Source organism: Mustelus asterias, chromosome 11 (genome assembly GCF_964213995.1).
Source record: "Mustelus asterias chromosome 11, sMusAst1.hap1.1, whole genome shotgun sequence".
Classification (NCBI taxonomy): domain Eukaryota; kingdom Metazoa; phylum Chordata; class Chondrichthyes; order Carcharhiniformes; family Triakidae; genus Mustelus; species Mustelus asterias.
The window spans coordinates 39,117,298-39,139,815 of record NC_135811.1 but is presented as its reverse complement, the minus strand read 5'-3'; positions in this window follow the sequence as shown (position 1 = coordinate 39,139,815).

Genomic DNA, 22,518 nt, shown 5'->3' with positions numbered 1-22,518 from the left:
CAGTATTACGTCGATTATTTTGGCTTCAACATTAATACATACCCTGCACACAAAACCTCAAGTGCGGGTTGCACTGGGCATCATTTTGAGTTGGTCAGTAGCGCTAGCATTGGGAGTGCAACTGAGTGGCGAACTATGACAGCCTATAATGCTGATCTGACTCTAGTGGTGCCATTCTCAACACAATATTTACCCTCGACTTTGTACAGCTGATGTCGTAAGTGGAAGGAAGGACTTGCACCAGTGATATTTAAAAGGACCATCAACTACTTTCAAGTTGATTGCTGATTGATTCCCTTTGGTTGCCGCGCAGTTGATGGAATTGTTTGCTGGGTTGCATTGCCATTTTTAAGACTACAGGGAGTGGGGTAGTAGATGCTGGAGACCTTGATTCTTAACCCCGGGTTCTGTTCAGAGCATGTGCTCCCAGTTACAGGTGCTGTAGTTTATATTGCCACTTGGTCTGCAGCATGACAAGGGAATGAGGGCAAGCTTTTTGCAGAGGGAAAAGGAGGAGAGAGTTGGGTTCTTAGCTGATGGTCATATGCACCCAGGATCTTCAGGGAGTAATTCTCCTACTTCAACCTAAACCAGGTGTATTGCATAAGATACGTGGAGGAGGCAGCAGTGTAGTCATATTGCCACTAAACTAGTAATCCAGAGATGGAGCGCAATGCTCTAGGGACCAGGTTCAAATCTCACAATGTCAGATGAATTCAGTAACATCGGGAATTCAAAGTCTAATGCTGATCGATTGTTGTAAAGACACATTTGGCCCAAAAGTCTCCTTTAGGGAAAGAAATCTGCCACCTTTACCTAGTGTAGCCTAAACTAGAATAGGGAAGCTCAACAACATTCATCCTCACTGCCTGCAGTGTATTCTTGGCATCTCGTGAAAGAACAAAATCACAAAAGCAGCAGTCCTCCCAAAGATAAATTTCTCAAGTATGTTGCCACTTTTCAAGCAGGGGTGGCTTTGTTGGCTTGAACACTTTTGCAGAATGGAAAACAAACATGTACGGTGAGATAGCCAGAGCTAGATGACAAGTAGGATGCCCAAAGCTCCACTTCAAGGATGCTTGCAAGTGTGACATGAAGATACTAAACATCAATTTTTGCACCTGGAAAACACTATCCAATGACAATGGGAAATGGGGACTTTGCATGTGGGCTAGTGTGCACCACCATCTTCATCAGTCGCTACCATGGCTTGGCAATAGACACCAACACAGCAAACAACAACCCACTATGACACCTGAAAACCAATTCATATGTGGCACTTGTGGCAGAAGCTGCCTCTCATGGATTAGTCTCTTCAAACATCAGCAAAAATACACCAGATGAAGCCTCCTCCATCTCCAATGGATTTGCTGCTTGTCCATCATTTTACATAAATGAAAGTACGCTGGTGGATGCAGGCAGACCAGCAGCCTCACAACAGGGTGAGGGTGGAGCTGCCTGTGGCTGTGAAGCTGATCACGTCCATGAGCTTCTTTATCTGAGGGTGCTTCAGGATGAAGCAGGAGACATTTCCCATGTCTCACAGTATGGTAACGCACTTCTTGCAAAGAAAGGGGAATACATTGCTTTCTCTCTCTCCAGAGAGAAATGGGTAGAGCGTGCATGTCAAACAAACTATTCAATATTCCACACACAAGTCAACTAATTAATTTTGTGCTTTCCCCTTGTGCTTGTATTACTGTGTATTTGCTTGTCCTAGTGCTCCTGTGCAATATTGCCCTAGTGGTTGCAGCAGAACTGGAGGAATGGGGAGATTCCAGATAGCATTTCAGGATAATGCCACACAACCCTGGCTATAGAAATCCTGATTTTGACTGTACCTCCTTGGCATGGTTCCATCAGTCTGGTCTGGCTGGTTGACAAGCAATGGCACTGACAGAGTTGCAGTGGCGGTGGGGAATGCTGTCATCCTGAGAGAGGACAGCAGTGTTGTGCTCTGCAGAACCATTGCCAGTTCCCAGGGGGTGTTTGTAGTATTCCTGACAATGTATTGGAAGACAGGGGTTGCAGGCTTTCTGGCAGCCCTGCAAAAGCACCAAGTATGACTATATGCATATCCATCAGCCTTTCCCAAGAGGCATCAAAGTCCTTATCCAGACCTCTACAACAGACCCAGTGTTCAACTTTGCCCTTCAGTGATCTGGCACCTGTGCTACCCTTTTTCCTCATCTGAATGCAGGTTACTTATACTTGGTGATTTACCACGTGCAGATCCTGCCTTTCTGTTATCCTCAAAAGTACCTGTACTGTCAGTATCCATGCTGGTGACTGTTGACTGTCATATCAAGTGACAGTGTTACATCATCATCACCGTCTTCTTCCTCTTGTGAGACCTGCTCCTGCATCGCTGGCTTGCAGTTAAGAGTTTAAAAGGAGAGAGGTACAGGGTAGGATTGTACTGAGGGGAGGAGGGAAAGCAAGAGATGCATGCTTATATCATCTGCAGCATGTAAATCAGAAGAGATTGTGAGAAGAGGGTGAAGTGAGATGTGAGGAGGAGGACTAAGTATGAGCACACCACCACCTTGGATGCTTTCAGCCCAGCTGCTGGCCACAGCCACAGTTGTAGCAGCTCCTTCAACAGCAACTTCCTGACCTGCAACCATTACAAGCTAGAAGGACAAGGGCAGCAGATGCATGGGAACACCACCATCTGCAAATTCCCCTCCAGGTTACACACCATCCTGACGTGGAAATATATTGCCATTCGTCCACTGTGGCTGGGTCAAATTCAAGAAACTCCATTCCCAACAACACTGCGGATGTTCCTCCAGACATGGACTGCCACATTCAAGAAGGCAGCTCACCACCACCCTCTCAAGGGCATTTATGGATTGGCAATAAATGCTGGCCTAGCCAATAATGGTCACATCCCATCAACAAAAAACAAATATAAATGGCGAGTGCAGTCTCCTCCATTAGGATAAGGAGATGTGGCTATGCTTGTGCCCATCAGTTAGGTACTGCTGCTTCTTGTTGTATGCCACCTAACTGATGGGTATGAGAGACGATGCAACATTTTTGGAATGTTTCTCTCATTGTTAAATAACTATGATGTGGAGTTGCCGGCACTGGACTGGGGTAGGCATAGTAAATAATCTCACAACAATACATACATACATGGTACATACTCTTGTGACTCGGCCAACATTGTCTACCTGATATGCTGCAGGAAAGGATGTCCCGAGGCATGGTACATTGGCAAGATCATGCAGACGCTATGACAATGGATGAAAGGACATCGCTGGACAATCACCAGGCAGGAGTGTTCCCTTCCTGTCGGGGAATACTTCAGCAGTCAAGGGCATTCAGCCTTTGATCTTCGGGTAAGCGTTCTCCAAGGCTGCCTTGATGACACACGACAACGCAGAATCGCTGAGCAGAAACTGATAGCCAAGTTCCGCACACATGAGGATGGCCTTAACCGGGATCTTGGGTTCATGTCACACTATGTGTAACCCCCATGACTTGCCTGGGCTTGTAAATTCTCACTAACTGCCCTAGCTGGAGACAATTCACACCTCTTTAACCTGTGCTTAACCCTCTCCCATTGTCTGCACCTGTAAAGACTTGATTACCTGTTAAGACTCACATTCCAACCATTATCTTGTAATTGAGTTTGTATCTATACATGCCCTGTTTGTGAAACAAATCCTGCACTCACCTGATGAAGGGGCAGTGCTCCGAAAGCTCGTGCTACCAAATAAACCTGTTGGACTTTAACCTGGTGTTGTGAGACTGTTGAATAACTGGCAGTGCATGCAAGCTGTAAGAGTGAGGCTTACAGCAATGCTAAGTGTGTGAGAGCAAGGCAAAATGGCATGATGGCACAGTGGTTAGCACTGCTGCCTCACATCACCAGGGACCCAGGGTCAATTCCTGGCTTGGGCCACAGTCTGTGTGGAGTCTGCACGTTCTCTGCGTGTCTGTGTGGGTTTCCTCCACGTTCTCCGGTTTCCTCCCACAGTCTGAAAGATGTGCTGATTAGGTGCATTGGCCATGCTAAATTCTCCCTCAATGTAGCCAAACAGGCACCACAGTAACTTCATTATAGTGTTAATGTAAGCCTATTTTGACACTAATAAATAAACTTAAAACTTAAACTTAAAAGTTATAAATTTCCTGACGAGGAAAGTTGGTGGAAAATGGCATTTGACAATGCATTGAGCAACCTTAACCATTCGTATGAGGTCATTGAGTTTCGTTTGGCACTGCATCCAAGACCTTGGGGCTACACTGCTGGCATTAACTACAAAGCCCTGTACATATTCTCAGTACTTTTCTGAAGGACTTCCTGATTATTAATGGATAAACAACCTTTCTCCCACTGTTGACCTCCTGAGCCAAGGTCTCCAGCGCCACGTCAAAAGAAACTTAATTTTCAGTCTTTTCCATTTTATGTAATTCCTCTGGCCTTCCATGACTTTCCAGTTCAAACTGACTTCAACAATGACTTCCAGCACCTGCTCCAGGAAAAATCACCTCTCCAGTAAAAAGTGCATGCTGGCCTTCAGTAGGATGGGCACTTCTGACCTCCTAGCGCCCCCACAAATTTTGCTACCTCCTGCCCTTGTTAATCTCCTATCCTAACACATATTGTCTCTCCAATACTTCATCCAATAATTACTTCTAAGTATGGTCAAAATCTTCAGTTCTTTCAGGGGGCTGAGACAATCCTAAATTATTCTTCTTCACCACAACCACAGACAGCTGACTTGCTGCAATATTAAAAATTGAAATTACCTCCAAGAAGTCTAAAAAGTCAAAGTTAATTGAGTATTATAACAAATGATTACTGTTTTGACACTGCAATGATTTAATAAGGGCATAGGAAATTCTAATCTGATTGCAGAAATGCCTCTGGAGATAGACAAGGGGTGGCTCACAGAGACTATCAAGAATACTGCAGCGCAACCAAAGTTCACAGTATTCAACAGAAAATTCAATGAAATGTAGCTCTCTCTCAATACAAAATATCTCTTTACAACATTGTTTCAGACACAGAGATATACTATTTCCTCCAAAATTTGCTGCCACTATTTTTCAGTTTTAAATTGGTCACTGAGGGGCTGTTGAAGATGAGTGCTTAAGATCATACATCAGATTGGAAATCAATATTTTCAAAAGAGGAGTAAGAAAAGAAAACTTCAAATAAAATAAATTAAAAAATTTCCAATTAAGTTTCTGACTATGATCATAATGTTTATAACACAACGCATAGCAACAGCACTAGTAAAATAACATTACTACTTCAGAAAAATATGAACTTTATATATAACATTTCTCTGGACAGAATATTACCTCTTGATTCACGAGAATAGTTTTATGTTTGGTGGAAGCTGGACAAAAGTAAATTTAATTTTGCATAAACAGATAACTTGCTTCATTGCTTTCCCCAAAATGCCTTTTGCCTCTATTCAGGAGTCCAGCAGTAATCATTCAGACAGTAGCACCTAATGAATTAAGGAAGGAACCATCATGGCCCACGTGGCGTCGGCTTCATCTACAAAGTGCTAACCACTATGCATGGCGGCACGGTAGCACAACAGTTAGCACTGCTGCTTCACAGCTCCAGGGACCTGGGTTCGATTCCCGGCTTGGGTCACTGTCTGTGTGGAGTTTGCACATTCACCCCATGTCTGCTTAGGTTTCCTCTGGGTGCTCCAGTTTCCTCCCACAGTCCAAAGATGTGCGGGTTAGGTTAATTGGCCATGCTAAATTGCCCCTTAGTGTCCCGGGATGCGTAGGTTAGAGGGATTAGCGGGTAAATATGTATGGGTATGAGGATAGGGCCTGGGTGGGATTGTGGTCGGTGTAGACTCGATGGGCGAAATGGCCTCTTTCTGCACTGTAGGGTTTTCTATGATTCTATGAAAAGATTGCAAGGCCACTTTTGTTGTGGAAGGTAGGATGACAGTGTTGCATGCCAGAAGAATTGTAATGAAACATTGAGTGATTGGATTAATTTATTGGCTCATGATTTGTATGCACACACTGCGCACATGTGGCACACAGCCACTGAGCGAATTTTCAGGAAACAGTAATTGTAGTGGAAGCCGCAAAGGCTCTGTCATCTTTGTTACAAATAAATTTTATAAGATTGTTTGTTTTGAGACTGTATCTGTAATTTGGGTTAAAATGAAAAGGGTCATGTGGCTTGTTCTGGAATCTGCCTAACAACGGGCCTGGGTGATGTGGCATTCGCTTTGCTGGAAAGAAGGTGCAAGGTATTCACACTTGGAGACAACGGCAATAGCATTTGTGTTTACAATGATTAGACTGCTAGTCTTCAAAGGCCCAGGGAGATGTTGAGAATGGTGGGTTGTAAATTGCTCTGCTTTATTTCCAAGACGCAAAGGATATGGCATTTCAAGGATATCTAATCTGCATTTTTACTTGGATACAAAGCCCATGTGATTCACACTGCCATGGAGATAGGCTTTGAAAGGGGTAGGGCTTCTAAGAAATCCCTGAAATTCATGTCGGCAGACAATCTGCCATGATCGGGGAGAGAAAAAGCAGCTAGAGGCCAAATGTCTCTGTAGTTCACCATGGGGTGAGAGCTCCCACTCGGATTCAAAAGAACAAATTCATGAGGATTGGAAACAAGCCTGGATGATTTACCTAGCCTACGCGAGAGGGATAAATCACCAGGAAAACCCTTCACCATTAAAAATAATTCTGGTGTTAAAAGTTACCAGGCTTAAAAAGGAATGTTCTGTTCTGCAGTTTAAAGTGTAGGTTGCCTCTAAAAATAGTGTTTAGTCAAAAGTGCTTTTAGTCTGTTTGTTACAGTAAAAATCTATAACCATGAAATCTTGTTATGTCATTCTTTCAGTTATCTGTTGGAATTTTGAATTTATTTTTTCAAGTTAAAGGTCTCCATAGGGATCATAAAGGGCCAGTTTAAAATAACTGGCCCACCTTAGCCAGGGGCAAAGATAACTCCTGTGTATGATTTGTGCTCACTAGCACAGGGATAATGCAGCAACTCATACCTGCTTAGGTCTTTGGAGGCTTTGGAGAGAGTACAGAGGAGGTTTACCAGGATGTTACCTGGTATGGAGGGGCTTAGTTATGAGGAAAGATTGGGTAAACTGGGGTTGTTCTCCCTGGAAAGACGGAGGATGAGGGGAGACTTAATAGAGGTGTATAAAATTATGAAAGGCATAGACAGGGTGAACGGTGGGAAGCTTTTCCCCAGGTCGGTGGTGACGTTCACGAGGGGTCATAGGTTCAAGGTGAAGGGGGGGGAGGTTTAACACAGATATCAGAAGGACATATTTTACACAGAGGGTGGTGGGGGCCTGGAATGCGCTGCCAGGCAAGGTGGTGGAGGCGGACACACTGGGAACGTTTAAGACTTATCTAGACAGCCATATGAACGGAGTGGGAATGGAGGGATACAAAAGAATGGTCTAGTTTGGACCAGGGAGCGGCGCGGGCTTGGAGGGCCGAAGGGCCTGTTCCTGTGCTGTATTGTTCTTTGTTCTTGTAAACCTTCTCAACAAGAACTATGCAGCAGAATCTTCCAGGACTGCCGGACAGCAGGAGGATTGGCGGGCAGGGGACCTTAATTTAGTGAAAGTTTCAAAAATCAATTTCTTGATGGTAGGATATGCTGCTGTAATTATGCTTGTGAAATTACAAAGGCGGGTCAAGCTTCCTAACGGACAATGTTGGGAAATCATTTTGCATGCATTAGCATGTCATGCATGCTCATTCAAAGGTCAGCTCAGCAGAATTAAGTTCTCCTCTCCAAATCAAGTTCCCAGTCAGTCAGAAATGAGAACATTCACAGTTGTGACTGCGTATAAACGGCGTGCCCCTGGTGAGGCAGACTTATTTGAAGTGAGTAGCCACTGCTTTGGCCTTCCTAGGACCGCTCAGAAATCTCTGCCTCTTGGTCGAGAGCGAGAGCTGGTAGAATCATAGAATCCCTGCAGTGCAGAGGCAGGCCAAGCTGTGCGAAGGCCTGACACAGGAGGTAGGACCATCTGGGAAGGGGGGGAGCGGAGGCTGGATAAGGGGCGGAAACTAATTGGGAAAGGTTGGAATTGTGGTAATTCTGGGAAGGAAGACAGCTAGGCCAGGGCTTGTTTGGAGCTGGGCATGTTAGACTGGTGTCCAGGGTAGGTAGCCAGACTGTCTGGGGCTCATTTATAAGGGTAAGCATGTCAACCACATCTAAGTGCCCTTGTAGGAAGATGGATGGCCTACCTGACCAGTGAGCATCTTAGAGTGATGTGTCTAAAGGGCATAGTCCATGAGTTTTTATTTGGTCCTATGGTCTGAGGAGTATACTGGGATTCAGAGGATACAGTCACAGTCAGAAGACAGAATTCGATTAATAAGGGTGGAAGTGCTGGACTCATGGGTAGATGGTTTTATGGGATGGGGGGTGGGGGGTATCACAGAAAGTCAGGGTACAGCTGGTCTCAAGATGAAGAGCATTGGATCAGCAACGGGCAGGGACATATCGACAGTGAAGGTAACATGGGGAGAGCAGGAATGTCACCCTAAATAAAAATTAGTTCCAGGGTAATGGGGGGGAGGAGGCTGAATGGTTACAGTGGGGAGCAGCGTGGTGGCTAGCACTGCAGCCTCACAGCTTCAGGGACCTGGGTTCAATTCCGACCTTGGGTGACTGTGTATGTGGAGTTTGCACATTTTCCTCGTGTCTGCGTGGGTTTCCTCCAGGTGCTCCAGTTTCTTCCCACAGTTCAAAGGTGTGCAGGTTAAGTGGATTGGCCATGCTAAATTGCTCCTTAGTGTCCAAAGATGTGTATTTAGGGGGATTAGCCATGGGAAATGTGTGGGGTTACAGGGATAGGGTGGAGGAGAGGGCCTGGTTGGGATGCTCTGTAAGAGAGTCGGTGCAGACTCAATAGACCGAATGGCCTCTTCTGCACTGTAAGGATTCTATGATTTACCCACTTCAGGAATGACGAGGCAGTGACTATGGAGGATGATGGGGATAACTTGGTGTATAACAGGGAGAGGGATTTTCCCGAACAGATTCCAGGCAGAGTAAGCTGCCGATACATTTCCTTTAGTATTTGGTTTTTTATCATCTGTTAGCTGGCAGACCGCAGCTCCTTTTTGTAACAAGTATTATACTCATTATACTTTGCTCTCATGTACTTTGATTTATCATAGTTGATTAATTTGCATTATTTCACGTCTGCTCTTCTGGTGATACGGCAACAGTGCTGATGCCCAGAACCCTGGCGCCAAATGTGCGCATTAAAACCTGCTCAGCACTCTGTTCTCCCGTGACCTCGGGCACTTTTAAGTAGAAATTAGATTTTTCTCATTCCCTCACAAAGTCCGTATGCATGGCACCTTGAAAGCAATATGAAATCTTACCTCAGCAGGGATGCCCCTGGTGGTCACGCTCACACCTTTGCCCAGTTGGGGGCAAGCCTTACAGGGAGCTCTTTTAGGTTGAACCAGATATATTCATGCATAGGGAAAAGCAATGTGAGAACACCAATTGACCACTCGGGATCTCTCCTCCATGTTGATAGATCAGGGAAGTTCGTGTTCCTGCTTCCTGATCTCCACTTGCCCATAATAACCACATATCTTAACATATTTATCATCCCAAGATGTTTTGTGGTTCCTTTGGATTGTTGAGTGACAACAAACTCCAGACCTTCCAACTGCAGGTACTCCTACAATTCTCAGTCCCAGTCAACCTTACTGTGAGACTGTGATCCATCATGCTAGACATCCCAGCCAAGTTAAGCATCTTTCCTGCATGGACCCTGTAGAGCCCCGTAAGAGTTATTGATGCTTCACACAGATAGCCTCACAGTCCTTGGCAGTGTCCAGCACACAGGTCCGTTCTACTCTCTCTCACCTCATGCGATAATAGCCCAGACCTTCAATGAGGTCCGATGCACTTTAGTTGTAATTATTCTATGCGAGGTCGATTGCAACCCTTGATAAGGAGACGAGCAGGCCAAATAATTCTCTACGTGAGATTTCACAAAGGTTTCAGTTGACTGCACACACAAGCTTCAGGAGGCCTGATTGGTGAAGCAGCATGATATTCCCTGTGCAGGGTTTTATATAAAATTGTTCTAACTATACAAACCAAGCATCATTTACTGCAACATACCAGCTGCTTATTCAATTCTCACTTTAAACTCCAGCATCTTCCCTCTCGTACTGTTTCTTCAGCTATTCACAAGCATTGCCCAGGAACAAACGAAGAGCACCTCACAGGAACAGTGCCAGAAATCTCACCAGGCACCCCGCCTATTGTCTGTTACACATATTGTGCCCATTCAAACAAAATCACCCCCAGGGATCTAGACAGTCAATTTGAGGATAGGCTGCTGGGTAGAATGCTGCATTGTAGCCTGACAGAAGTGTTAGAAGAGGAACAGAAGATTCCTAGTTAAAGAGTGAGGTCCCCTTGTTCCACAGCTTGTGACATCAGGAATCTCAAACTCCACGCTTAATCTTTAAAAGAAAACTGCCTGCCGAGCATCTTGGTTAGGGTGCATTCCAGCCTTTAATAAATATGCAACAGGGTCGAGAAATCCCACGTGTGGAGGATGTTCAAGGATGTTCAACGTGCAATCTACCTTGAAGGGAGGGACAACCAGGACATGCCTATCACAACCCCCAATGCTACATGCATAGCCTTACTACATGGTCACATATTTGCATCAGTTTGGTCGACAAAATGAGTACTTTAGCTCAGAGCCTCAACAATTTTGTTGTTATAACTGGTCTGTTTCCACGCAGACATGGAGATATACAGAGGGATTGGCCAACATTGCAAATAGATGAGGTTACTTTTTCACATGATGGAAACCCCACCATTTCTGTGCACTTCTAATAACTTTAATGGACCCAGATTTAAGATATATTACTGGGCGTTCCACATTCAGAAGTAGGTCTCTTATGAGGCCTCAATGCTACAGACTGAGAGCTTCTTCAATTGTAAGAGCCTCTTGCGGAAATGTAACTTTCAGCCAACATTTATGGGTCTCCATTGAAAATGAACATTAAAATAGTTGGACATGTACTTTGATGGATTTCCTTCAGTGCCCCATATGTAAATAGGATAAAGCTTTCCTCTGTCTTTATTCAGTTAGCGCATGACAATTGCAAGTGACTTTAAGACCCCCAGGAAGTTGTCATGATGTGCATTATGAAGTTGGCAAATGTACGTCAACTGAATATAAAAATCAAGTCACGAGTTTAATCCTCCTGCTGCTAGATTACTAATTAAGCTACCTATGATTGGATTCCAAAATTTTCCCTCGGATAGATTTATGTTTTACAGTGCTCACTATTAAAAGGGAACAAAACCTGATAGCAAAATAACTGGACAATTGCCATTTGTACTCAGAACTACACTGTAAGGATGCTACCTGCACAACAGCTTTGCCTCCTGGTGTTGTTCCTGACCAGTGGAAATCTGTTTGCAATTCAGAGTGGCATATGATGACCTCAATTTACATTCATCTGCATGTCATTTCAATGGCTGTGCTCATTTCAGGTGTTTCTAATTGTTTGTGAAACGGAGGCAGACTGGAAAATCAATAGTGTGGGGATAGTTTGAAATTCCACTGTTGCGAGTCAGCATGAAATTGTCTTGCACTGCACTCCTCACCTTTGTGCATTTTAGGTGCAAGGCTGAACAAAATTACCTTTATATTTTAAATACCTATCTTTGTAATTAGATTTTGACACCAGACCAACAAATCCATATTCACACCAAATCCATTTTCAGCAAACTCAGTTGCAAGTACGTCATTTGGCAAGTAAATTCAGTGATTAAAATGCAAGGTTCAGAAGGATAATTGTAGTTATTTCCAGACTAGGATTAACAGTTATATCCCTTGATGCCCAGTCCAAGCACGGTACATTTTGCAAATTGCATTTCATTAAAAATGTTTTTGTTATTTGTAAATATTCTTTCTGGTTGACAGAACAGAGGAGGAAACCTAGGTGGACTTAAACTATGCCCACTTGGTCTAATAGCAAGCAACATGGCAGATCAAGGGTAAGTGGCTATGAGGTTATCTTAGCTGTATGGCCCTAAAGAGCCTCCACTCAATCTTAACATAGATTCCGGTGTAAAGGAGAATGGGGAAGAGGTAAGGAATGCAGGGACTCCTGTTGCCTGGACCTCCGCAGCGGTGGAACTGTGGATGGTCTCACCAAAGGTGCTTCACCAAACTTTCCAGTGGCATTTCAGGCTGGGAGAGGTGGGTAGGTAATATTTAAATGTAAAATTGAAACACAATCATTTTCATGCATGGATCTTCTGTTATATTTAAGGTGAAGGCTTAATCACAGTAATAGCCAAGAAGATAGATGATCAACAACTTTTCCCAAGGTAGGGGACTCTAAAATTAGAGGGCATAGGTTTAAGGCGAGAGGGGAGAGGGGAGAGTTACATAAGGGTCTAGAGGGGCAATTTCTTTCACACAGAGGGTGGTGAGTGTCTGGAACAAGCTGCCAGAGGTAGTAGAAGCGGTTACAATTTTGTCCTTTAAAGAGCGTTCAGACAATTACATGGGTAGAACAAAGAACAAAGAACAATACAGCACTGGAAGAGGCCCTTCAGCCCTCCAAGCCCGTGCCGCTCCCTGGTCCAAACTAGACCATTCTTTTGTATCCCTCCATTCCCACTCCGTTCATATGGCTATCTAGATAAATCTTAAACGTTCCCAGTGTGTCCGCCTCCACCACCTTGCCTGGCAGCGCATTCCAGGCCCCCACCACCCTCTGTGTAAAATATGTCCTTCTGATATCTGTGTTAAACCTCTCCCCCTTCACCTTGAACCTATGACCCCTCGTGAACGTCACCACCGACCTGGGGAAAAACTTCCCACCGTTCACCTTATCTATGCCTTTCATAATTTTATACACCTCTATTAAGTCTCCCCTCATCCTCCGTAGGATGAGTATAGAAGGATATGGGCCAAATGCGGGCAATTGGGACTAGCTTAGTGGTAGAAAAGGGCGGTATGGGCAAGTTGGATTGTAAACTTCTACGACTCAAAAGGAATTATCTATGACAATCTTGACTGTCAGAATAGTGTTCCTGAGCTGAAATTGGAACTGTTCCTCTCTCTAACTCATCTTAAGAGCAAACTTGTGTATTCCGAGAGGTAACATGTTCCCATTATACAAGTGCTCCTTCTATGGTTTGCGCAGGTCCTTGTAAATTTTCGTTTTTGAAAAGGAAGTCATTGCTCAGGAATTAAATTGAAGCTTGTAGAAAATGCAAATAAAATTATTTTAATTATTCCTTACTGTAATTGTTGCTCTCTCAAAGCAAAGCAGGAATTATTTATTGTTTAAAAAAGTATAGGAGTCAAAGGTCATGTTTCAAATTTTCTATTACATTCATTGCACCACAGGTAACAGCCTGCAGTTCACACAATAATTACCTCAGCTTTCCGAAAGTGGAGATTTTGAATGTTATCTCTTTTTGCCATACAATTTCCAAAGATATAAATTACTACTATTGTAATTACCTTTAAACACATCACATGACTTCTCATTCTGCTAAATATATTGTCCATTTGTTATTAGCTATCTATAATTCATAAATATTTAACAGCAAATCATTATAAAATTCACTATAGGATTAACAAATTCCATTAGGTCAGACCCATGCTCTGAAAGGAATTTTTGGTTTTAATGGTTTTAATGTAATCCTCTTTTTTTAAAATTCTACAGATTCTAAAGACTGTTTTCTTCATAAAACATTAAGTCACCTCACAAACTATAAAGCTAAAATACCTGCTAGAAGGAGATGATGGATCGAAACAATAACTGTTCTGTGGAGAATACTCTATTATGCGTTTACTATCTACCACTTGAACAAGGCTTTGAAATTGAACAGAGAATGGTTATACAATCGGGGCCTCTGCCGCGAGTATGTTTAGTTAAGATATATGCTTATTTCTTAAGAATTTCCAAGGACATATAACAGATGTCATTTTAATTCTCTGCAGGCAGGAAATATCAGGGCAAGTCAAAAGTGATGCATTTTTAATTCCTTAAAGATAAAGTTTAAACATATAGCGTGAATTTTCCGTTCCCACCACTGTGGGAATAATTGCGGGCGGGATGTAAAATCTGATGCACTATTTAAAGATCTGTTGGCCTCGGAGCAAGCCCAACCAGAAAATCCAACCTATAATGTTCTAGCTTTAGATCTAGACAGATTTCCTCCAGGTACTCCGGTTTTCTCCCACAGTCCAAAGATGGTTATGCTGATTGGCCATGCTAAATTGTCCCTTAGTGTCAGGGGGATTAACAGAGTAAATACGTGGGGTTACGGGGATAGGGCCTGGGTGGGATTGTTGTCGGTGCAGGCCTGATGGGCTAAATGGTCTCCTTCTGCACTGCAGGGATTCTATAGATTCTATGGATTTTATAGATCACTCCCAAAAGACACTATAAAACTAAAACTAGGGCTAATGTAGACTACAAATTTGATCTAAAGGCAGCATGATATTTTGCAATATTCCAATGCCAAGGGTGGTGACAGATGGTTCATGTGGAGCCAAGGACATTTTACACCTCCACATAGGTCCCATAACCTGATCATGCACAACAATAACAGAAGCAGGTTGAGCAGATGACTAGACATTTGTTTTTCCACATGACCTAATGATAAGTGCTTGGCTGAGCTCCAAGAAACATAGAAACATAGAAAATTACAGCACAAAACAGGCCCTTCGGCCCCACAAGTTGTGCCGAACATATCCCTACCTTTTAGGCCGACCTATAACCCTCCAGAATGATAAATAGACTCAGCCCTGTCGGCAATGTTGACATAGCTTCTAGGGTGATGTCAGCTTTGTCTGATTTGACATCATTATTAACTTGCATTTAGATCAATTTCTCTAATAGATTTTTTTGTCAATCCCTGTGTGTTTATCTGGATTAGATTAAGCGTTGTGAAGTGGGTGGAAGGTTTCTTCAATGAGACTTTCATTGTCTGATTCACTGACAGCTTTCTGAGAAGGTGAGAGGGGCAATGGTTTTCAAAGGGAATGTTGAGTGGCTGTTTTATTTTGGTTCCTGACTCAGGACTGGAGTTCACATCTCCTCTGAGGTGCAGTGATGCATGTCTACTAACAAAACAGACCCATCCCCATCAATTTTCTGGGGGAGTTTGAAATGCACGCACCCCATAGTGAAGCCAGTCAGGTCAGAAGTACTGCTTGTGAGCATACTATTTGTGCCATTTTGCGCTGGCAAAAAATGCCATAAATTTGAAAGATTGGGAGGGGGTGGGGAGAATCATGGAAACTGTCCTGCGGGCCATCTTTAAAGGCCTCCTGACTCAGCTCAGCTCAAGAAACATCCAGCCCAAGTCCCATTCACATATCACCCCTTCACTTGCTCACCTGCTTTATCTCCCAGACCCTCAACACTTCAAGTTAAAATTTGCATTCATATGTCCAGATATCTTAATGTCCTCCAGCCATACAGCCGTCTAATCTGGCCTCTTCCACCTTCTCGATGTCCATTGCCTCACAATTGGCAGCCGTACCTTCAGTTATCCAGGATCTAAAATTTCCAACCTAAACATCTGTACTTCTCGACCTCTTTTCTTTTAAAACGCTCATTAAAACTTAACACTTTGACCAAGCTTTTGGCGACCTGTTCTAACATGTCTATCGGGTTCAATGTCAAATTCTCTTTGATGAGGCTCCTGTCAAGTGCCTGGAGATGTTTTGCTACATTACAAATGCTGTTTAAGTGCAAGCTGCTGTTAGTCTGACTCAAACACACTGGGCTGAACTTTCCCGGCATCACAAACACTGGTCTGGAGATGGGATTGGGAGCAAAATTACAGAATCAGACAGTGTGGTGACTCCTTGACATGTTTCTGTCTCTGAGCAATCTTACTGAAGGGAGAGTCTGATCTCGCCCTTGGGACTGTTGACTGCCCACACCCTTAGCTGCTCAGATTGTCTCTCCCTCCTGTACAGTCTACCTGCCGTCCCCAATTGGATGGGATTCCGGGAAACATTCTGTAAATTGACTGCCTCTGCGAAGATTGCACCTAGTCGGGTGAGACTCCAATCCTATCAGGGTCAAGATCCATATTTGGTCCTGTCACTGGGGCCCTGGCACCCACTGGAAAATTCAGCCCACTTTGGGCAGCACTGTGGGACTGATCCTAATATTTCTGATTGATCATGGCGACCTGTACTTTAAAATTCAAAGGCAGCATCAGCTTTTAAGTCTGAAAGAATAATAAAGTTGTTGCTGCCTCATGGGCGGCACGGTAGCACAGTGGTTAGCACTGCTGCTTCACAGCTCCAGGGACCTGGGTTCGATTCCCGGCTCGGGTCACTGTCTGTGTGAAGTTTGCACATTCTCCTCGTGTCTGCGTGGGTTTCCTCCGGGTGCTCCGGTTTCCTCCCACAGTCCAAAAATGTGCAGGTTAGGTTGATTGACCAGGTAAAAAATTGCCCCTTAGAGTCCTGGGATGCGTAGGTTAGAGGGATTAGCAGGTAAATATGTGGGGGTAGGGCCTGGGTGGGATTGTGGTCGGTGCAGACTCGATGGGCCGAATGGCCTCCTTCCGCACTGTAGGGTTTCTATGATTTCTATGATTTCATCAGGAACCTGGCTATACTTCATGAGCAATTGAAGGGACAGGAAGAAGGATATCAGCCCAAAATGCCTCAAACAGTTCCATGATTTATTCCACTTGGGTTTCACCACCAAAGCACCCCTAACACCTCATTGCAGGCATTTATTCTGGTCAACAAAAGGCAAAAACAGAAGAAATGTGGCAGGTGACCTAAATCCTGACAACTTGGAATCATTTGCATGCAAGTGGCAAGCATCAGAAACTACCCATAATTGGTTGGAAGGTCATTCATTGCGTCATAGAATGGTTACAGCACAGAAGATGCCCATTTGGCCCATCATGTCTGTTCCAATTTTCTGCAACTGGGGTTCACCTGTAGTTCATATCTCCTCTAAGGTGCGTTGAAGCATGCCTATTAACAAAGCAGACCCATCTCCATCAATTTTCTGGGGAGTTTGAAATGCATGCACCCCACAATGAAGCCAGTCAGGTCAGAAGTACTGCTTGTGAGCACACTATTTGTGCCATTTTGCGCTGGCAAAAAAATGCCGGAAATTTGAACGAACATATGAATTAGGGGCAAGAGTAGGCACTCAGCCACTTGAGCCTGATCTACCATCCAATAAGATCATGGCAGATCTGATTGTAACCTCAACCCGACATTCCTGTCTACCTCAATAACCTTTCACCCCTTTGTTAATCCAGAATCCATCCAGCTCTAGCTTAAAAAATATTCAAAGATACTGCTTCCCCAAACACTCATGACCCACAGAAAATATTTCTCCTCATCTCCATCTTAAGTGAGTGACCCCGAGTTCGAGATTTTCCAACAAGAGGAAACAATCTCCACATCCACCCTGTTTGGGGCAGCACGGTAGCACAGTGGTTAGCACTGCTGCTTCACAGCTCCAGGGACGTGGGTTCGATTCCCGGCTCGGGTCACTGTCTGTGTGGAGTTTGCACATTCTCCTCATGTCTGCGTGGGTTTCCTCCGGGTGCTCCGGTTTCCTCCCACAGTCCAAAGATGTGCGGGTTAGGTTGATTGGCCATAGTAAAATTGCTCCTTAGTGTCCTGAGATGCATAGGTTAGAGGGATTAGCGGATAAAATATGTAGGGATGTGGGGGTAGGGCCTGGGTGGGATTGTGGTCTCTTTTTGCAGTGTAGGGTTCTATGATTAGTGCGAACCTCTATCTAGGTGCTCCAGTTTTCTACTACAGTCCGAAAGAGAGCTGGTTAGGTGCACTGGCTATGATTAACTCTCCCTCAGTGTACCCGAACGGTAGCCAGAGTGTGCCGACTAGAGGATTTTCACAGTATCTTCATTGCAGTGTTAATGTAAGCCTATTTATGACACGAATAAATAAATCAATACTCCTCAGCATCTTAACGCTTTTAATCAAATCACCTCTTACTCATCTAAACTCAAGTGGATACAACGATAACTTCTCCAAATTTTCCTCATCAGAAAACCCTCCCATTCCTGGTATTACCTAGTTTCTGTGCATCTTAGGTTGATTGGCCATACTAAATTTGGTGTCATGGGATTAGCAAGGTAAATTTGTGGGATTAAGGGGATAAAGTGAGATTGTTGTTGGTGTAGACTTGATGTGCCAATGGCCTCCTTCTGCACTGTATGGATTCTATGATTCTTCTGTGATTTGACTTGCACCACTGCCACCTTGCTGGTGTCTTTTCTGTTGCCCATCTGTCAGCCAACCCAGAATGATACCATTCATGTTGCGATGGTGCAATTTGAAGCCAGACCTTCAGTGATCTGAGCTGTTTGAGGCCGTTCTTCAAGGTCATCTCCAACCTTCCTCACTGAAAGTCAGCAGCCTTCTATCAGGCATGCGGTAGCAGTGCAAAGCATTTGGATGGGCTAAAGCAGATGGAGGGCAAGTAACTAAAGGAAACGCATAATGCTGATATACAACATGGCATGACTTGATTTATTAATTTGATTTGGAACATTTATTTTGTGGTGGCTTTTATGTCAGCAACATGGCCATGAACATAGAACATTACAGCGCAGTACAGGCCCTTCGGCCCTCAATGTTGCGCTGACCAGTGGAAACAATCTAAAGCCCCTCTAATCTACACTATTCCAATATCATCCATATGTTTATCCAATAACCATTTGAATGCTCTTAATGTTGACGAGTCCACTACTGCTGCAGGCAAGGCATTCCACGCCCTTACTACTCTCTGAGTAAAGAACCTACCTCTAACATCTGTCCTATATCTCTCACCCCTCAATTTAAAGCTATGTCCCCTCGTGCTAGCCATCACCATCCGAGGAAAAAGGCTCTCACTATCCACCCTATCTAATCCTCTGATCATCTTGTATGCCTCTATTAAGTCACCTCTTAACCTTCTTCTCTCTAACGAAAACAACCTCAAGCCCCTCAGCCTTTCCTCATACGATTTTCCCACCATACCAGGCAACATCTTGGTAAATCTCCTCTGCACCCTTTCCAACACTTCCACATCTTTCCTATAATACGGCGACCAGAACTGTACGCAATACTTCAAATGCGGCCTCACCAGAGTTTTGTACAGTTGCAGCATGACCTCCTGGCTCCGAAACTCAATCCCTCTACCAATAAAAGCTAACACACCGTACGCCTTCTTAACAACCCTATCAACCTGGGTGCCAACTTTCAGGGATCTATGCACATGGACACCCAGATCCCTCTGTTCATCCACACTACCAAGTATCTTACCATTAGCCCAGTATTCCTGTTACTCCTTCCAAAGTGAATCACCTCACACTTTTCTGCATTAAACTCCATTTGCCACCTCTCAGCCCAGCTCTGCAGCTTATCTATGTCCCTCTATAACCTGCCACTTCCCTCCGCACTGTCTACAACTCCACCAACTTTAGTATCATCCGCAAATTTACTAATCCATCCTTCCACGCCCTCATCCGGGTCATTAATAAAAATGACAAACAGCAGTGGCCCCAAAACAGATCCTTGCGGTACACCACTAGTAACTGAACTCCAGGATGAATATTTCCCATCAACCACCACCCTCTGTTTTCTTCCAGCTAGCCAATTCCTGATCCAAACCACTAAATCACCCTCAATCCCATGTGTCCGTATTTTCTGCAAAAGCTTACCATGGGGAACCTTATCAAACGCTTTGCTGAAATCCATATACACCACATCAACCGCTTTACCCTCATCCACCTCTTTGGTCACCTTCTCAAAGAACTCAATAAGGTTTGTGAGGCACGACCTACCCTTCACAAAACCGTGCTGACTATCCCTAATCAAATTATTCCTTTCGAGGTGATTATAAATCCTATCTCTTATAATCCTTTCCAATACTTTGCCCACAACAGAAGTAAGGCTCACCGATCTATAATTACCAGGGTTGTCCCTACTCCCCTTCCTGAACAAGGGGACAACATTTGCTATCCTCCAGTCTTCTGGCACTGTTCCTGTCGACAGTGACGACACAAAGATCAAAGCCAAAGGCTCTGCAATCTCCTCTCTAGCCTCCCAGAGAATCCTAGGATAAATCCCATCCGGCCCAGGGGACTTATCTATTTTTACCCTTTCCAGAATTGCTAACACCTCCTCCTTATGAACATCAATCCCATCCAGTCCAACAGCCTGCATCTCAGTACTCACCTCGACAACACTGTCCCTCTCCAGTGTGAATACCGACGAAAAATATTCATTTAGTGCCTCTCCTATCTCTTCAGACTCCACGCACAACTTCCCACTCCTGTCCTTGACTGGCCCTAATCTTACCCTAGTCATTCTTTTACTCCTGACATACCTATAGAAAGCTTTAGGGTTTTCCTTGATCCTACCTGCCAAAGACTTCTCATGCCCCCTCCTGGCTCTTCTTAACTCTTTCTTTAGGTCCTTCCTGGCTAACTTGTAACTCTCAAGTGCCCTAACTGAGCCTTCACGTCTCATCTTTACATAAGTCTCTTTTTCCTCTTCACAAGAGATTCAACCTCCTTAGTAAACCACGGTTCCCTCACACGTCTACTTCCTCCCTGCCTGACAGGTACATATTTATCAAGGACGCATAGTAGCTGTTCCTTGAACAAGGTCCACATTACAATTGTGCCCATCCCCTGCAGTTTCCTTCCCCAACCTATGCCAGCTAAATCTTGCCTCATCGCATCATAATTTCCTTTCCCCCAGCTATAACTCTTGCCCTTCGGTATATACCTATCCTTTTCCATTGCTAATGTAAACGTAAATGAATTGTGGTCACTGTCAGCAAAGTGCTCACCTACCTCCAAATCTAACACCTGGCCTGGTTCATTACCCAGTACCAAATCCAATGTGGCCTCGCCTCTTGTTGGTCTAGCTACATACTGCGTCAGGAAGCCTTCCTGCACACATTGGACAAAAACCGACCCCTCTAAAGTACTTGAACTATAGCTTTTCCAGTCAATATTTGTAAAGTTAAAGTCCCCCAGTACAACTACCCTGTTACTTTCGCTCAGTAAGAAGTTTAACAACACAGGTTAAAGTCCAACAGGTTTATTTGGTAGCAAAAGCCACACAAGCTTTCGGAGCTCTAAGCCCCTTCTTCAGGTGAGTGGGAATTCTGTTCACAAACAGAGCTTATAAAGACACAGACTCAATTTACATGAATACTCCTATCCAGAATCATCTTTGCAATCTTTTCCTCTACATCTCTGGAACTTTTCGGAGGTCTATAAAAAACTCCCAACAGGGTGACCTCTCCTTTCCTGTTTCTAACCTCAGCCCAAACTACCTCAGTAGACGAGTCCTCATCAAAAGTCCTTTCTGCCACCGTAATACTGTCCTTGACTAACAATGCCACACCTCCCCCTCTTTTACCACCTTCCCTGCACTTACTGAAACATCTAAACCCTGGAACCTGCAACAACCATTCCTGTCCCTGCTCTATCCATGTCTCCGAGATGGCCACAACATCGAAATCCCAGGTACCAACCCATGCTGCAAGCTCATCCACCTTATTCCGGATGCTCCTGGCGTTGAAGTATACACACTTCAAACCACCTTCCTGCCTGCCAGTACACTCCTGCGACTCTGAAACCTCATCCATGACCTCACTACTCTCAACCTCCTGCATACCGGAGCTACAATTCAGGTACCCACCCCCCTGCTGAATTAGTTTAAACCCTCCCGAAGAGCATTAGCAAATTTCCCCCCCAAGATATTGGTACCCCTCTGGTTCAAGTGCAGACCATCCTGTTTGTAGAGGTCCTACCTACCCCAGAAAGAGCCCCAATTGTCCAGGTATCTGAATCCCTCCTTCCTGCACCACCTCTGAAACCACGTGTTCAACTGCTCTCTCTCCCCATTCCTCTCCTCACTATCACGTGGCACGGGTAACAAACCAGAGATAACAACTTTGTTTGTTCTAGCCCTAAGCTTCCACCCTAACTCCCTAAATTTCTGCCTTACATCCCCATCCCTTTTCCTACCTATGTCTTGAGTGCCTCTGTGAACCACAACTTGGGGCTGGTCCCCCTCCCCCTTAAGGATTTCAAAAACACGATCCGAGACATCGTGGACTCTGGCTCCTGGGAGGCAACACACCAACCGCGAGTCTCTCTCGTTCTCGCAGAATCTCCTATCCGTTCCTTTAACTATGGAGTCCCCAATGACTAATCCTCTACTCCTCTCCCCCCTTCCCTTCTGAGCCACAAGGACAGACTCTGAGCCAGTGACCTGTACACCATGGCTTACCCCTACTAAGTCCCCCCCCCCCAACAACATCCAAATCCAAAATTTCTACTACATTTTTTGTTTCTCCCCCCACTTGGATGGCTCCCTGTACCTTGGTGCTGTGGTCAGTTTGCTCATCCTCCCTTTCCCTACCCTTCTGAGCTGCCGGGCCGGACTCTGCGCCGGAGGCACGGCCACTGTTGCTTCC